Genomic DNA, 10,023 nt, shown 5'->3' on the forward strand with positions numbered 1-10,023 from the left:
TAAAATTGTTTACACAGTCCAATATTACGTGTTAGCGCAATTACTTACAACTTCCTGCGTTGACAAATTGTGGGTGATCACACCACCCCATCCAGTTGATATTGTGATGACCAAATCGTAAATGGTATGGTGTTATTTGTACGTCAAGGAAGTAGTTATTTGTAAACAATATTTTCCTCCTAAGATCTGGATGGGTGAACATGATAATCTAGCCACACTGAACTGCGGTGCGAAACTCGTTCCTTTTTTCTTTCTTTTATTGGTAATTGAAAATTTTGACGTGGGCTAGGAAACTATTAGGAAGGGCACCTTAAAATAGCGAAGAGATGGTTCCCTAAATCGAGGAAGTTTTGTAAAGCGAGGAAGTTTTGTATGTAGACGGGCAAAACTTTCCCTTCGCTATGCAAACGTTTATAAAATTGTCAGACTAAACGAAACTATATCTTCGATATGAGATATTTTTTTTAAGATCCCCAAATCGCCATCTTATAAGGTCTTGTGACCGCTATCCAAGATTTCTCAATATCTCCAAACCGCAAAAAACCATCCAAATTGGTTCAAAATTATCAAAACCAATAAACAAGAATCAAAATGGTGTAAAAGAAAATAGAACGGACCGTCAAAATCTTGTCGCCATGGAAACATCAAGTCGCGTGATCAACCAATTATTGTAGCTAATTGTTGCAAGATAAATGCTATAAAAGTCACAAAGATTGACGTGGTGTTTGCTTTTATATTATAAGGAAGTTATGAATAGTCCAGTATGCATGTCAATAAGGACTGCTGATGAGACATTGACAGACGTTTCGATCCCACGACAACCTGAGCGGAAGTCACTACTCAGAGTCACGTGATGACTTCCACTCACTTTCTCAAGAGGTCAGTCAATAGTGAGTTTACGCAACGGCACGGAAGAGAAAAGAGGACGGTAGTATGCCATTGTGTGACCAACGTTCCAACTAATTATTTCTATATTTCGACGTGAGTTTCTGCTTAACAGCAAGTTTGCTTCACAATGCGTGACGGATTGATTAGCTGTCACGCTGGTCACAAAAGGACGTTTTGCTGTTATTTGTCCTCTGCCGTGATCGCTTATAGTAAGCTCGTTAATAGCTGTAGCGACAATAAGTAGCTACAATGGCGACGGTAACGAGACCCTCACAGAAAGTTCCCGGTGAAGTAGAATAGTGGGTCAGTTATCTTTTCTAGACACCTGCCTTTATTGCAAGGATAACGGGCAGCACAGTGTATAGAAGAAGCGTCCGAAAAATAGAAGCAAAGTTTTTATTTAAAATCTTAATCACCAAAAAATGGAATCATGACTGCGTGTACTGTGGGGGCCCGCAGGCTCGGAAGAAGAATTAAAAAAGTATCCTCCCGGGGGACCTAATTTCCTTCGACAGTAAGCTGGAGGCCTGAGTCCCTTGGTACCCTCTCAGGGTTCACCACTCTGTACCAACTATACATGTCCAAGGCCATGCTTTCTTGAACTTCCTAATCCAGCCGTGTTAAATTAAATTTGCAAGCGTTTGCTGATAGGAAGAGAATGGTCAGGTGAATTAACTGTACTGAACATTTGCATGGCTGTGAAACACTCTTTTTAAAAAATTGTTCACAGTCAGTCCAATATTACGTGTTAGCGCAATTACTTACAACTTCCTGTTTTGACAAATTGTGGGTGATCACACTACCCCATCCTGCTGATATTATGATGATCAAATCGTAAGTGGTATGGCGATATCTGTACGTCAAGGAAGTAGTTATTTATAAACAATATTTCTCTCCTGAGATCTGGATGGGTGAACATGATAATCTGGCCACATTCAACTGCGGTGCAAAACTCGTTCGTTTTCTCTTTTTAATATCACGGTAAATATTGAAAATTTTGATGTGGGCTAGGAAACTATTAGGAAGAGCACCTTAAAATAGTGTTGTGAAGCTAATGTCAGGGTGTATTTTCGACTTAAATTTTAGAATAAAGTTGTTATTTCCTTTCGATAGTTTTGATGGATATTTTCCAGACTGTTTGATATTTTCCTGTTATTCAAAGAGTAGAGTTAATAGCTGTGCTGTGTACAGGTTTGCCTACTTCCTTTAACATTGGCTTGGGCCTCCTCGAAGGTTGAAATCAAGGCGAAACACTTAAGGATTTTATCAGTCTGATTGGTTTCCCTTTCTATCTATTTTTTTTAGAACAGTAGTGTTGTTCTTTCTTGTTAGTGTATTTCGGCGAAACCAATTCTTGTCTCTGGTTGGGGCCATCTGGCCTTGGTTGAATTGCAGTCGTAAACATGTTTACAGCACACTATAAAGTAAGGCGTGATTTCAGTGATACTTGTGGGAAAAGAACTGAGTAGAGTAGATGTAGTATTGTGAAGAATCGTCCTCAAGAATAAAGAAGAACTGTTTAGATTCCTAGTGCCTCCCAGCTGTGTCAAGCGAGTGCCTAACAATAGCGAGCACTTTAAAATAGCGAAGATATGGTTCCGTAAATTGAGGTAGTTTTGTATGTAGATGGGCAAAATTTGCCCTTCTCTATGCAAACGTCTATAAAATTGTCAGAGTGAACGAAATTATATCTTAGATATGAAACATTTTTCTTAAGGTCCCCAAGTCGCCATCTTATAAGGTCTTGTAACCGCTATCCAAGATTTCTCAATATCTCCAAACCGCAGAAAACCATCCAAATTGGTTCAAAAGTATCAACACCAATAAACAAGAATCAAAATGGTGTAAAAGAAAATAGAACGGACAGTCGAAATCTTGTCGCCATGGAAACATCAAGTCGCGTGATCAACCAATTACTGTAGCTAATTGTTGCAAGATAAATGCTATAAAAGTCACAAAGTTTGACGCGGTGTTTGCTTTTATATCATAAGGAAGTTATGAATAGTCCTGTACGCATGTCAAGAAGGACTGCTGAGGAGACATTGACAGACGTTTCGATCCCACGACAACCTGAGCGGAAGTCACTACTCAGAGTCACGTGGTGGCTTCCACTCACTTTGTCCAGAGGTCAGTCAATAGTGAGTTTACGCAACGGCACGGCAGAGAAATGAGGACGGTATAATACGATTGTATGACCAACGTGCCAACCAATAATTTCTATATTTCGCTGTGATTTTCTGCTCAACAGCAAGGTTGCTTCAGAATGCGTGACGGATTAGCTGTCACGCTGGTCACACAAGGACGTTTTGCTGTCCTTTGTCCTCTGCCGTCCTCGCTAATAGTAAACTCGCCAAAAAAGGTAGCGACAATAAGCAGCTACAATGGCGACGGCAACGAGACCCTTACACAGAGTTCCCAAAGAAGTAGAACATGGACACCTGCATGCATTTCAAGGATGACGGGTAGTATCAGGCCCACAGTGTATAGAAAACCCACCCACACAAATCAGCACATACGGTACGAAATATCATTTGTGTACAGTCTATTAAATAAAGCTCAGAATTTACCTACATAGAAGACCATCACAAAATTTAAGCTAACAAAAATGTAGGACCATGACCTCTGCGTTACTCGGGGTGCATTCCGCGCGCAGTGGTCAAAGGCTCCAACTCAAGCCTACTTTTTTTGGGCTTCGTAGCTTTTCGCAACTGCTTAATTTGCGCACATACCAGCGGTGGTCTTCCATGTTTCTTTTCTAAACTACTTGATTTACGTACATAACTGCAATAGTCTTCCGTGTATTAAAGTCAGTTCCATCCGCTGTTTAATTACAACGTATTTCATATATGTATGATGGACCATAACGACTGGTCATCGAGTAGCAACGCAAAGAGGCGAAAAGCCAAAATATTAGGGGTGCATTGCGGGCTAACGGATGCAAGATGTAGGCTATTCATCCGTAAGAGGAGCCAAAGGGAAAAGACTTGACTATCCTCCTGGGAAACTCAGTACGGGGTCCCCATATGATATAAACCCTACAAAATCTTGAGGTCTCTCCTGGGACACTTCAAGGATAAGATCATCAAGGCTAAAGCTATAGGAGATATGACATCGAAAGTCGCCCCTATGACAAAAGGTCTATCGGGGTAAAGGCCAGAGCCTTAGGGAGAGACTTACCGAACATGCATGGGAAGCCGTCTGTTAGGAGAGAAAATCAATAGCTTACTGTAGTTGCTATAGTTGTGATGCTCTCGTTACTGAATAACGAATTGTACTATTGGATCTTTTAGCACGCGTAAAAACAAACCATATTTAGCCATGCTTAGTATTAAGCCATTCATTTAGCCATGCTTAGTATTAAGCCATTCATATTTACTCGAATTGCCATTCATTTGTTCGCTTTTAGAGAATAACTTAATTGTTACTTATTGTGCTCGGCGAGGACGCCTCGATTTAAGGAAGGACGGATGTTACGAGAGATTTCGCGTTTCACTTTAATACGTTTAGCAAGCGCGTTTCAATAGCTTTGCATTTGGAATAGAATACATAATCAGGTGGTTACAATAGCTTTGAGATTTTGAATAGAATATTTAATCAACTTATATCTGGACACAAGAAGTGAACATTCTCGGTTGTATTGACAACCGTAGTGATTTGTGTGTCATCGTTCGATATTTTACTTGTTTTCGCTTTTGCTGCTTCAGATTTAGCTGTTTATCTTATGTAATTTTCGCTTATAATCATTCGTTTCCATTATAAACCATTATAAACCAGCATAGGGTTTTCAAACAAAGAATTCTTATTTTAATTTATTCTAGTTCAACAGGTGGTTTGTACACGTGTAAGAGTTCATTGTACGTGGCTCATGTACTTTGCTCGATCACGCGAGTCCTTAACCTTTGTGCTATAATCTTACGAGTCAGCAATTCTTTTGATGTATGCTTAGTTTCCGCAGTCAAAGTTCAGTTTCCTTTGTTACGGATATAGTCCGGAAAAGTACTCTCCTTATAAGGAACTCTCAACAATTACACGCACGTGAAAATAATATATTCGTAAGTGACTTTGTCTGTTGTACCCTCGTGCGATTACAACACGCAAGCGTCTTGAACAAAAGAAAGTACTTTAACCTTTTGTAATCAGTAAGTATATAAGCACTAGGCGTACAATTGTAAATCGGTTACATCGTGGTTACATTCAAGATAACGTCCTGTTTACATCGAGGTGAGAAACGCAGTGCTGAATAAACCTATGCTGGATTGAAGAAGATTGTCTATTCTCTGCTGTTCGTCGAGTTCCAGTTGGCTAGATCCCTGTACCTAAGAGTTGTGACGAGCTCTGTCTTGCTAGCGAGCGAGTGCTCTCAAGCTAATTCCCCCCGTTATTGTCAAGTCGCCGTTGAAGTTCCATTTGTCCCTCCCGTGCGCTCAAGCAAGGAAAACTCCGTCGCCACAAGGAAAAACCCGTCGTCACAGTAGGTGGAGAAGTGTGGGGCTAACTGGATCGTCGCGAAGCCGCCGAAGAAGAAACGAAAACGCCAAGTTCCAGTCAAACAGGACAGCAAGCGATGTAACCCCTTGAACGCCGAACAAGATTACAAGCGCCGTTCAAGTACCGTGAGTAATATTTATGCCAGTTGTAATCCTATGAAGTCAGTGAAGAAAGTTATACGAAAAACATTGCCTAGATATAATTTAAGAAGTAATCCCGTATATCATTCAAGTACGCCTAAAGTTAAAGTGAACAGTTACGTTCAAGTTGATTTATCGCAAGAGGAGATCAGTGCCTTGTTCGAAGAGTTACCTTTTCAAGTATCTCCCAGCGACAACGAGTTACCAGAAGACAGCGTGTGTCCCAGTTTATGGAATTATAGAACCGTACCACATCCTCGCGCAGATTTACAGTCCTTTGTATACAGAACGCCCCAACAGGCCGGTCCGGCCCGCATCGCATTAGAAGTAGAGAACATTTCCGATTCTGACGATTTAGAAGAACCAAGAGAGGGCGAGGAAAATCAGCAAAAGTCTACGCCTCCACAGCCTCCCGTCATCAATTCACCCGCAGATTTGGTGAAATTAGTTCACCGCCGAGAATCAAGCGACGGAGATAGCAGTAGTGACTCATCTTCCGAATTTAGCGTCAGTGAAGAAGAAGTTACCAGTTCAAGCAGTGAAACTCCTGAAGACAGCAACGCCTTAAACAACTGCGCATCCAGAATGGCGACGGGAGGAGTATCAGATTTACCAGCGCAGGCAATTCAGCGTTTGTGTGAGCAGTTGAAAGACGCAGTTCACTCCTCAGAGCCCACTCCGGTGAAACCTGCGATTTTCCATGGATATGAAAACGAAAATGTGGATCGTTGGCTTCAACGATTCGCCCTGTATTTGGCAACAAAAAGACTCAGAGATGACAGTCCTCAAGCGGCTATTCAGTTAGCTCTCCATTTATCAGGACCCGCAGAATCCTTCTATTACAATTTGCCAAGCGTCATACAAGGTTCTTACACGGATCTACGAGATGCCTTGAAAGAACGATTTGCCCCGGCCCATCGTTCTCTTCGCCTTAGGCAAGCCCTTTCTGTAAGACGACAAGGAGCCACTGAAACAATCGAAAAGTTTCTAGCGGACCTCAACGAAAAGTTTAGCTGTTTGGATCTCCGAGATGAAGACAAGCTCAGCTACCTAGTTCAAGGATTACGGCCGGATATTCAGGCCGAGGTTTTAAAGAAAGAACCCAAAACATATGCTGAAGCGGAAGATGCCGCGAGACTGTTGTATTCGATCCAACAAGCCCTATCACAAAGACGCGAAGAAGACATTACTCGTCTTGTTCAACAAACGGCTTCCCTCAGTTCTCCAAGCGCCAGTTTAATCCCAACAAATACAACCGCGGATAGTAGAAAATTGATCGGACAAAACAATGCCGCTCTCGCCAAAATCGAGGCCCTGTCCGAAAAACTTGGTATTTTTCCTGCAACGAGGACCACAAATATTGCTGCCATAGATGATTACACCTCCGTTGACCAGCGTAACCTGCTTGAAACGGTGGAAAAGATGGAGGACAAGCTGATAAATTTGATTCAGGACTTAGACCGACGCGTAGATGCGAGAATAACCGGATTGGCGAGACGACAACAAGCCACAAGAAGCGATCCACCCAGAGAGAGAACTCGCGATGGTCGTCCAGTGTGTTTTACTTGTGGAAGAGTCGGCCATTTACAAACAAGTTGTCCCGAACGACGAAATGTTGCTTCGCGAGTAACACCACAACAACCACAACAGTCGCCCAGGCCAAATTATTCACTGAATCCGAATTATAATCAACCGAGGGATAATTATAGAAATTATTCTCAAACCAATCGACGAGAACAGCGTTTGGCAGTCCTTGATGACGACCTGTCCGATGAGGAATTTGTAGGCCACTTAGCGCCAAGCAACCCTGAACAAATGTATTTCGCCCGGAGATCCACGCCGCTTCACCGTGAAAATAACGTGATTTCTGCAATAAAACCGAGCCGCAGACAAAGGATGGTTCGTTGTCCAACAAATTTGCATGAGAAGGTCGCAACACAGCACGCGGTAATGTCGCCTAGCAACCGGAAACCGCAACCGGCCAAACCTTCAGCAACAGTGGCAAGTGAAAAGTTTCCAGCACCGAACAACAATCAAGCTACCCCTGAGCCAGTAACAGACCCAGGATCCGATGCTTCAAATATCCCTGTGGAATTCAAGCCAGCATTTGACTTATTCCTACGCGCAATAAAACAGTCGCAGCCTACAACGGCAACTGAAGACAAAACGCTGAGCGCACAGATCGTTAATATTCCAACCGCCACTACAGCACAGCCCATTGGTACCGAGGTGGAAGATTGCGTAGACGAGATCTCCCCTGACCTAGATCAAGGTAGTTTAAAGACAGAAGCCTTACAAGTCCAAGATTGCACTCCCAACAAAGAGATGTCACAGCGAGGTGACAGTTTAGCCGAACAGGTGTGGGTCAGCACAGCAACAAGAAGTAGTCCAGAGAAAGTACAGAAAAGATTGCCTCACTCAGATGCAAGTCTCCATTCCAGTGATCTGACCACCAGCGGTGTAATTGCAGGTGAAGCAGTTCAGTTACTCGTGGACACTGGTGCGTGTTTATCAGTCATAGACGAACAGTTTCTCCAGAAGATTTATGGCCCGTTTTCGCCTAAGATGACAGATGGTTTCCTACCGTCAATCCAGACAGTCAATGGAGAGCGTGTTCCAGTATTAGGAAAGATTACCGTACCTATCGAGCTGAATGGACGTGAGTTTGTCTGTGATTTTCACGTCGTGCAGAACCTTGCCTATGATGCTATCCTTGGCCGAGATTTTTTACAGCAGAACCGAGCCTTGATTGACCTAGACAACAACAACCTCACCTTTAAAAGATCCAGAGCTGACAAAAAGACCCGAAAGCGCACGTCAAGTTTGCCTGTTCTAGGAACCTTCTTTTCTCCGACAACCTCTGTAGGAAGACAGACCTCCACAAAAGTTGACCTAGAGCCTCGCCCCAAGATGCATAGTCCACACGGAGTCCAGGAAAGCCAAAACGGAAATAAGAGAGTATCTCATTACTCCCTCCTGGTATGGGTCTGTTTTGTTTTGTACCTACTCGCAGCATCGCCTACAGTTATGCAGGAAAGCAACAAACCCGCTGTCCAGACGGCCCGAAAGTCCTGTGTTTTTCACGATGCCATAAATGAAAGCGCTGACCGAGGTAATGCAGGTGCATCAGTCCGCGAAACTGGCCCACTCCATAGCAAGGAACCTTATCAAGCTACACGTGATACACACGAACCTCCGAAATCCCACAGAGAACCGTTTAAGACTACACAGACCGCCGTAGAAATCCTCAAAGATTCCAAGTTTGCAGTTCCAGCCGGTGTTAGAATACAGAAGGAGACTATCCTCAGAGATTTGGTCCACGAGAGCCTGATATCCGTTGCGCAGGATTTGCCCAAAGATGAGTTAAAGATAAAACCAAGCCCAACGTTGAACTTATAAACAATGGACATGTACCAGTTACAAAAGATAGCTGTTCGATGTAGTGAGACGATAAGTACCCTAGTAATGTAGCCTAATTATAGGAGAATCATAGCCGTTTGTTTCAGAGATTTCATACCACGTATTACGATTATTTTCATTACTCGCTCTCCTGTCAGAGAAGAAGAAAAAGTTCGTTCCAAAGATTAAGGATTATTTAGACAATTATGCGTTACATAAAGAAGAACTACGTAGAAAAACATACAAAGGAAAGTACCTTGTGTTACTTATTTTTGCTCGACGAGGACGTCGAGATTTAAGGAGGGAGATATGTTAGGAGAGAAAATCAATAGCTTACTGTAGTTGCTATAGTTGTGATGCTCTCGTTACTGAATAACGAATTGTACTATTGGATCTTTTAGCACGCGTAAAAACAAACCATATTTAGCCATGCTTAGTATTAAGCCATTCATTTAGCCATGCTTAGTATTAAGCCATTCATATTTACTCGAATTGCCATTCATTTGTTCGCTTTTAGAGAATAACTTAATTGTTACTTATTGTGCTCGGCGAGGACGCCTCGATTTAAGGAAGGACGGATGTTACGAGAGATTTCGCGTTTCACTTTAATACGTTTAGCAAGCGCGTTTCAATAGCTTTGCATTTGGAATAGAATACATAATCAGGTGGTTACAATAGCTTTGAGATTTTGAATAGAATATTTAATCAACTTATATCTGGACACAAGAAGTGAACATTCTCGGTTGTATTGACAACCGTAGTGATTTGTGTGTCATCGTTCGATATTTTACTTGTTTTCGCTTTTGCTGCTTCAGATTTAGCTGTTTATCTTATGTAATTTTCGCTTATAATCATTCGTTTCCATTATGAACCATTATAAACCAGCATAGGGTTTTCAAACAAAGAATTCTTATTTTAATTTATTCTAGTTCAACAGGTGGTTTGTACACGTGTAAGAGTTCATTGTACGTGGCTCATGTACTTTGCTCGATCACGCGAGTCCTTAACCTTTGTGCTATAATCTTACGAGTCAGCAATTCTTTTGATGTATGCTTAGTTTCCGCAGTCAAAGTTCAGTTTCCTTTGTTACGGATATAGTCCGGAAAAG

The sequence above is a fragment of the Pavona decussata genome, unplaced genomic scaffold, assembly GCF_977016875.1.
Source record: "Pavona decussata unplaced genomic scaffold, jaPavDecu1.1 SCAFFOLD_219, whole genome shotgun sequence".
Lineage (NCBI taxonomy): Eukaryota > Metazoa > Cnidaria > Anthozoa > Scleractinia > Agariciidae > Pavona > Pavona decussata.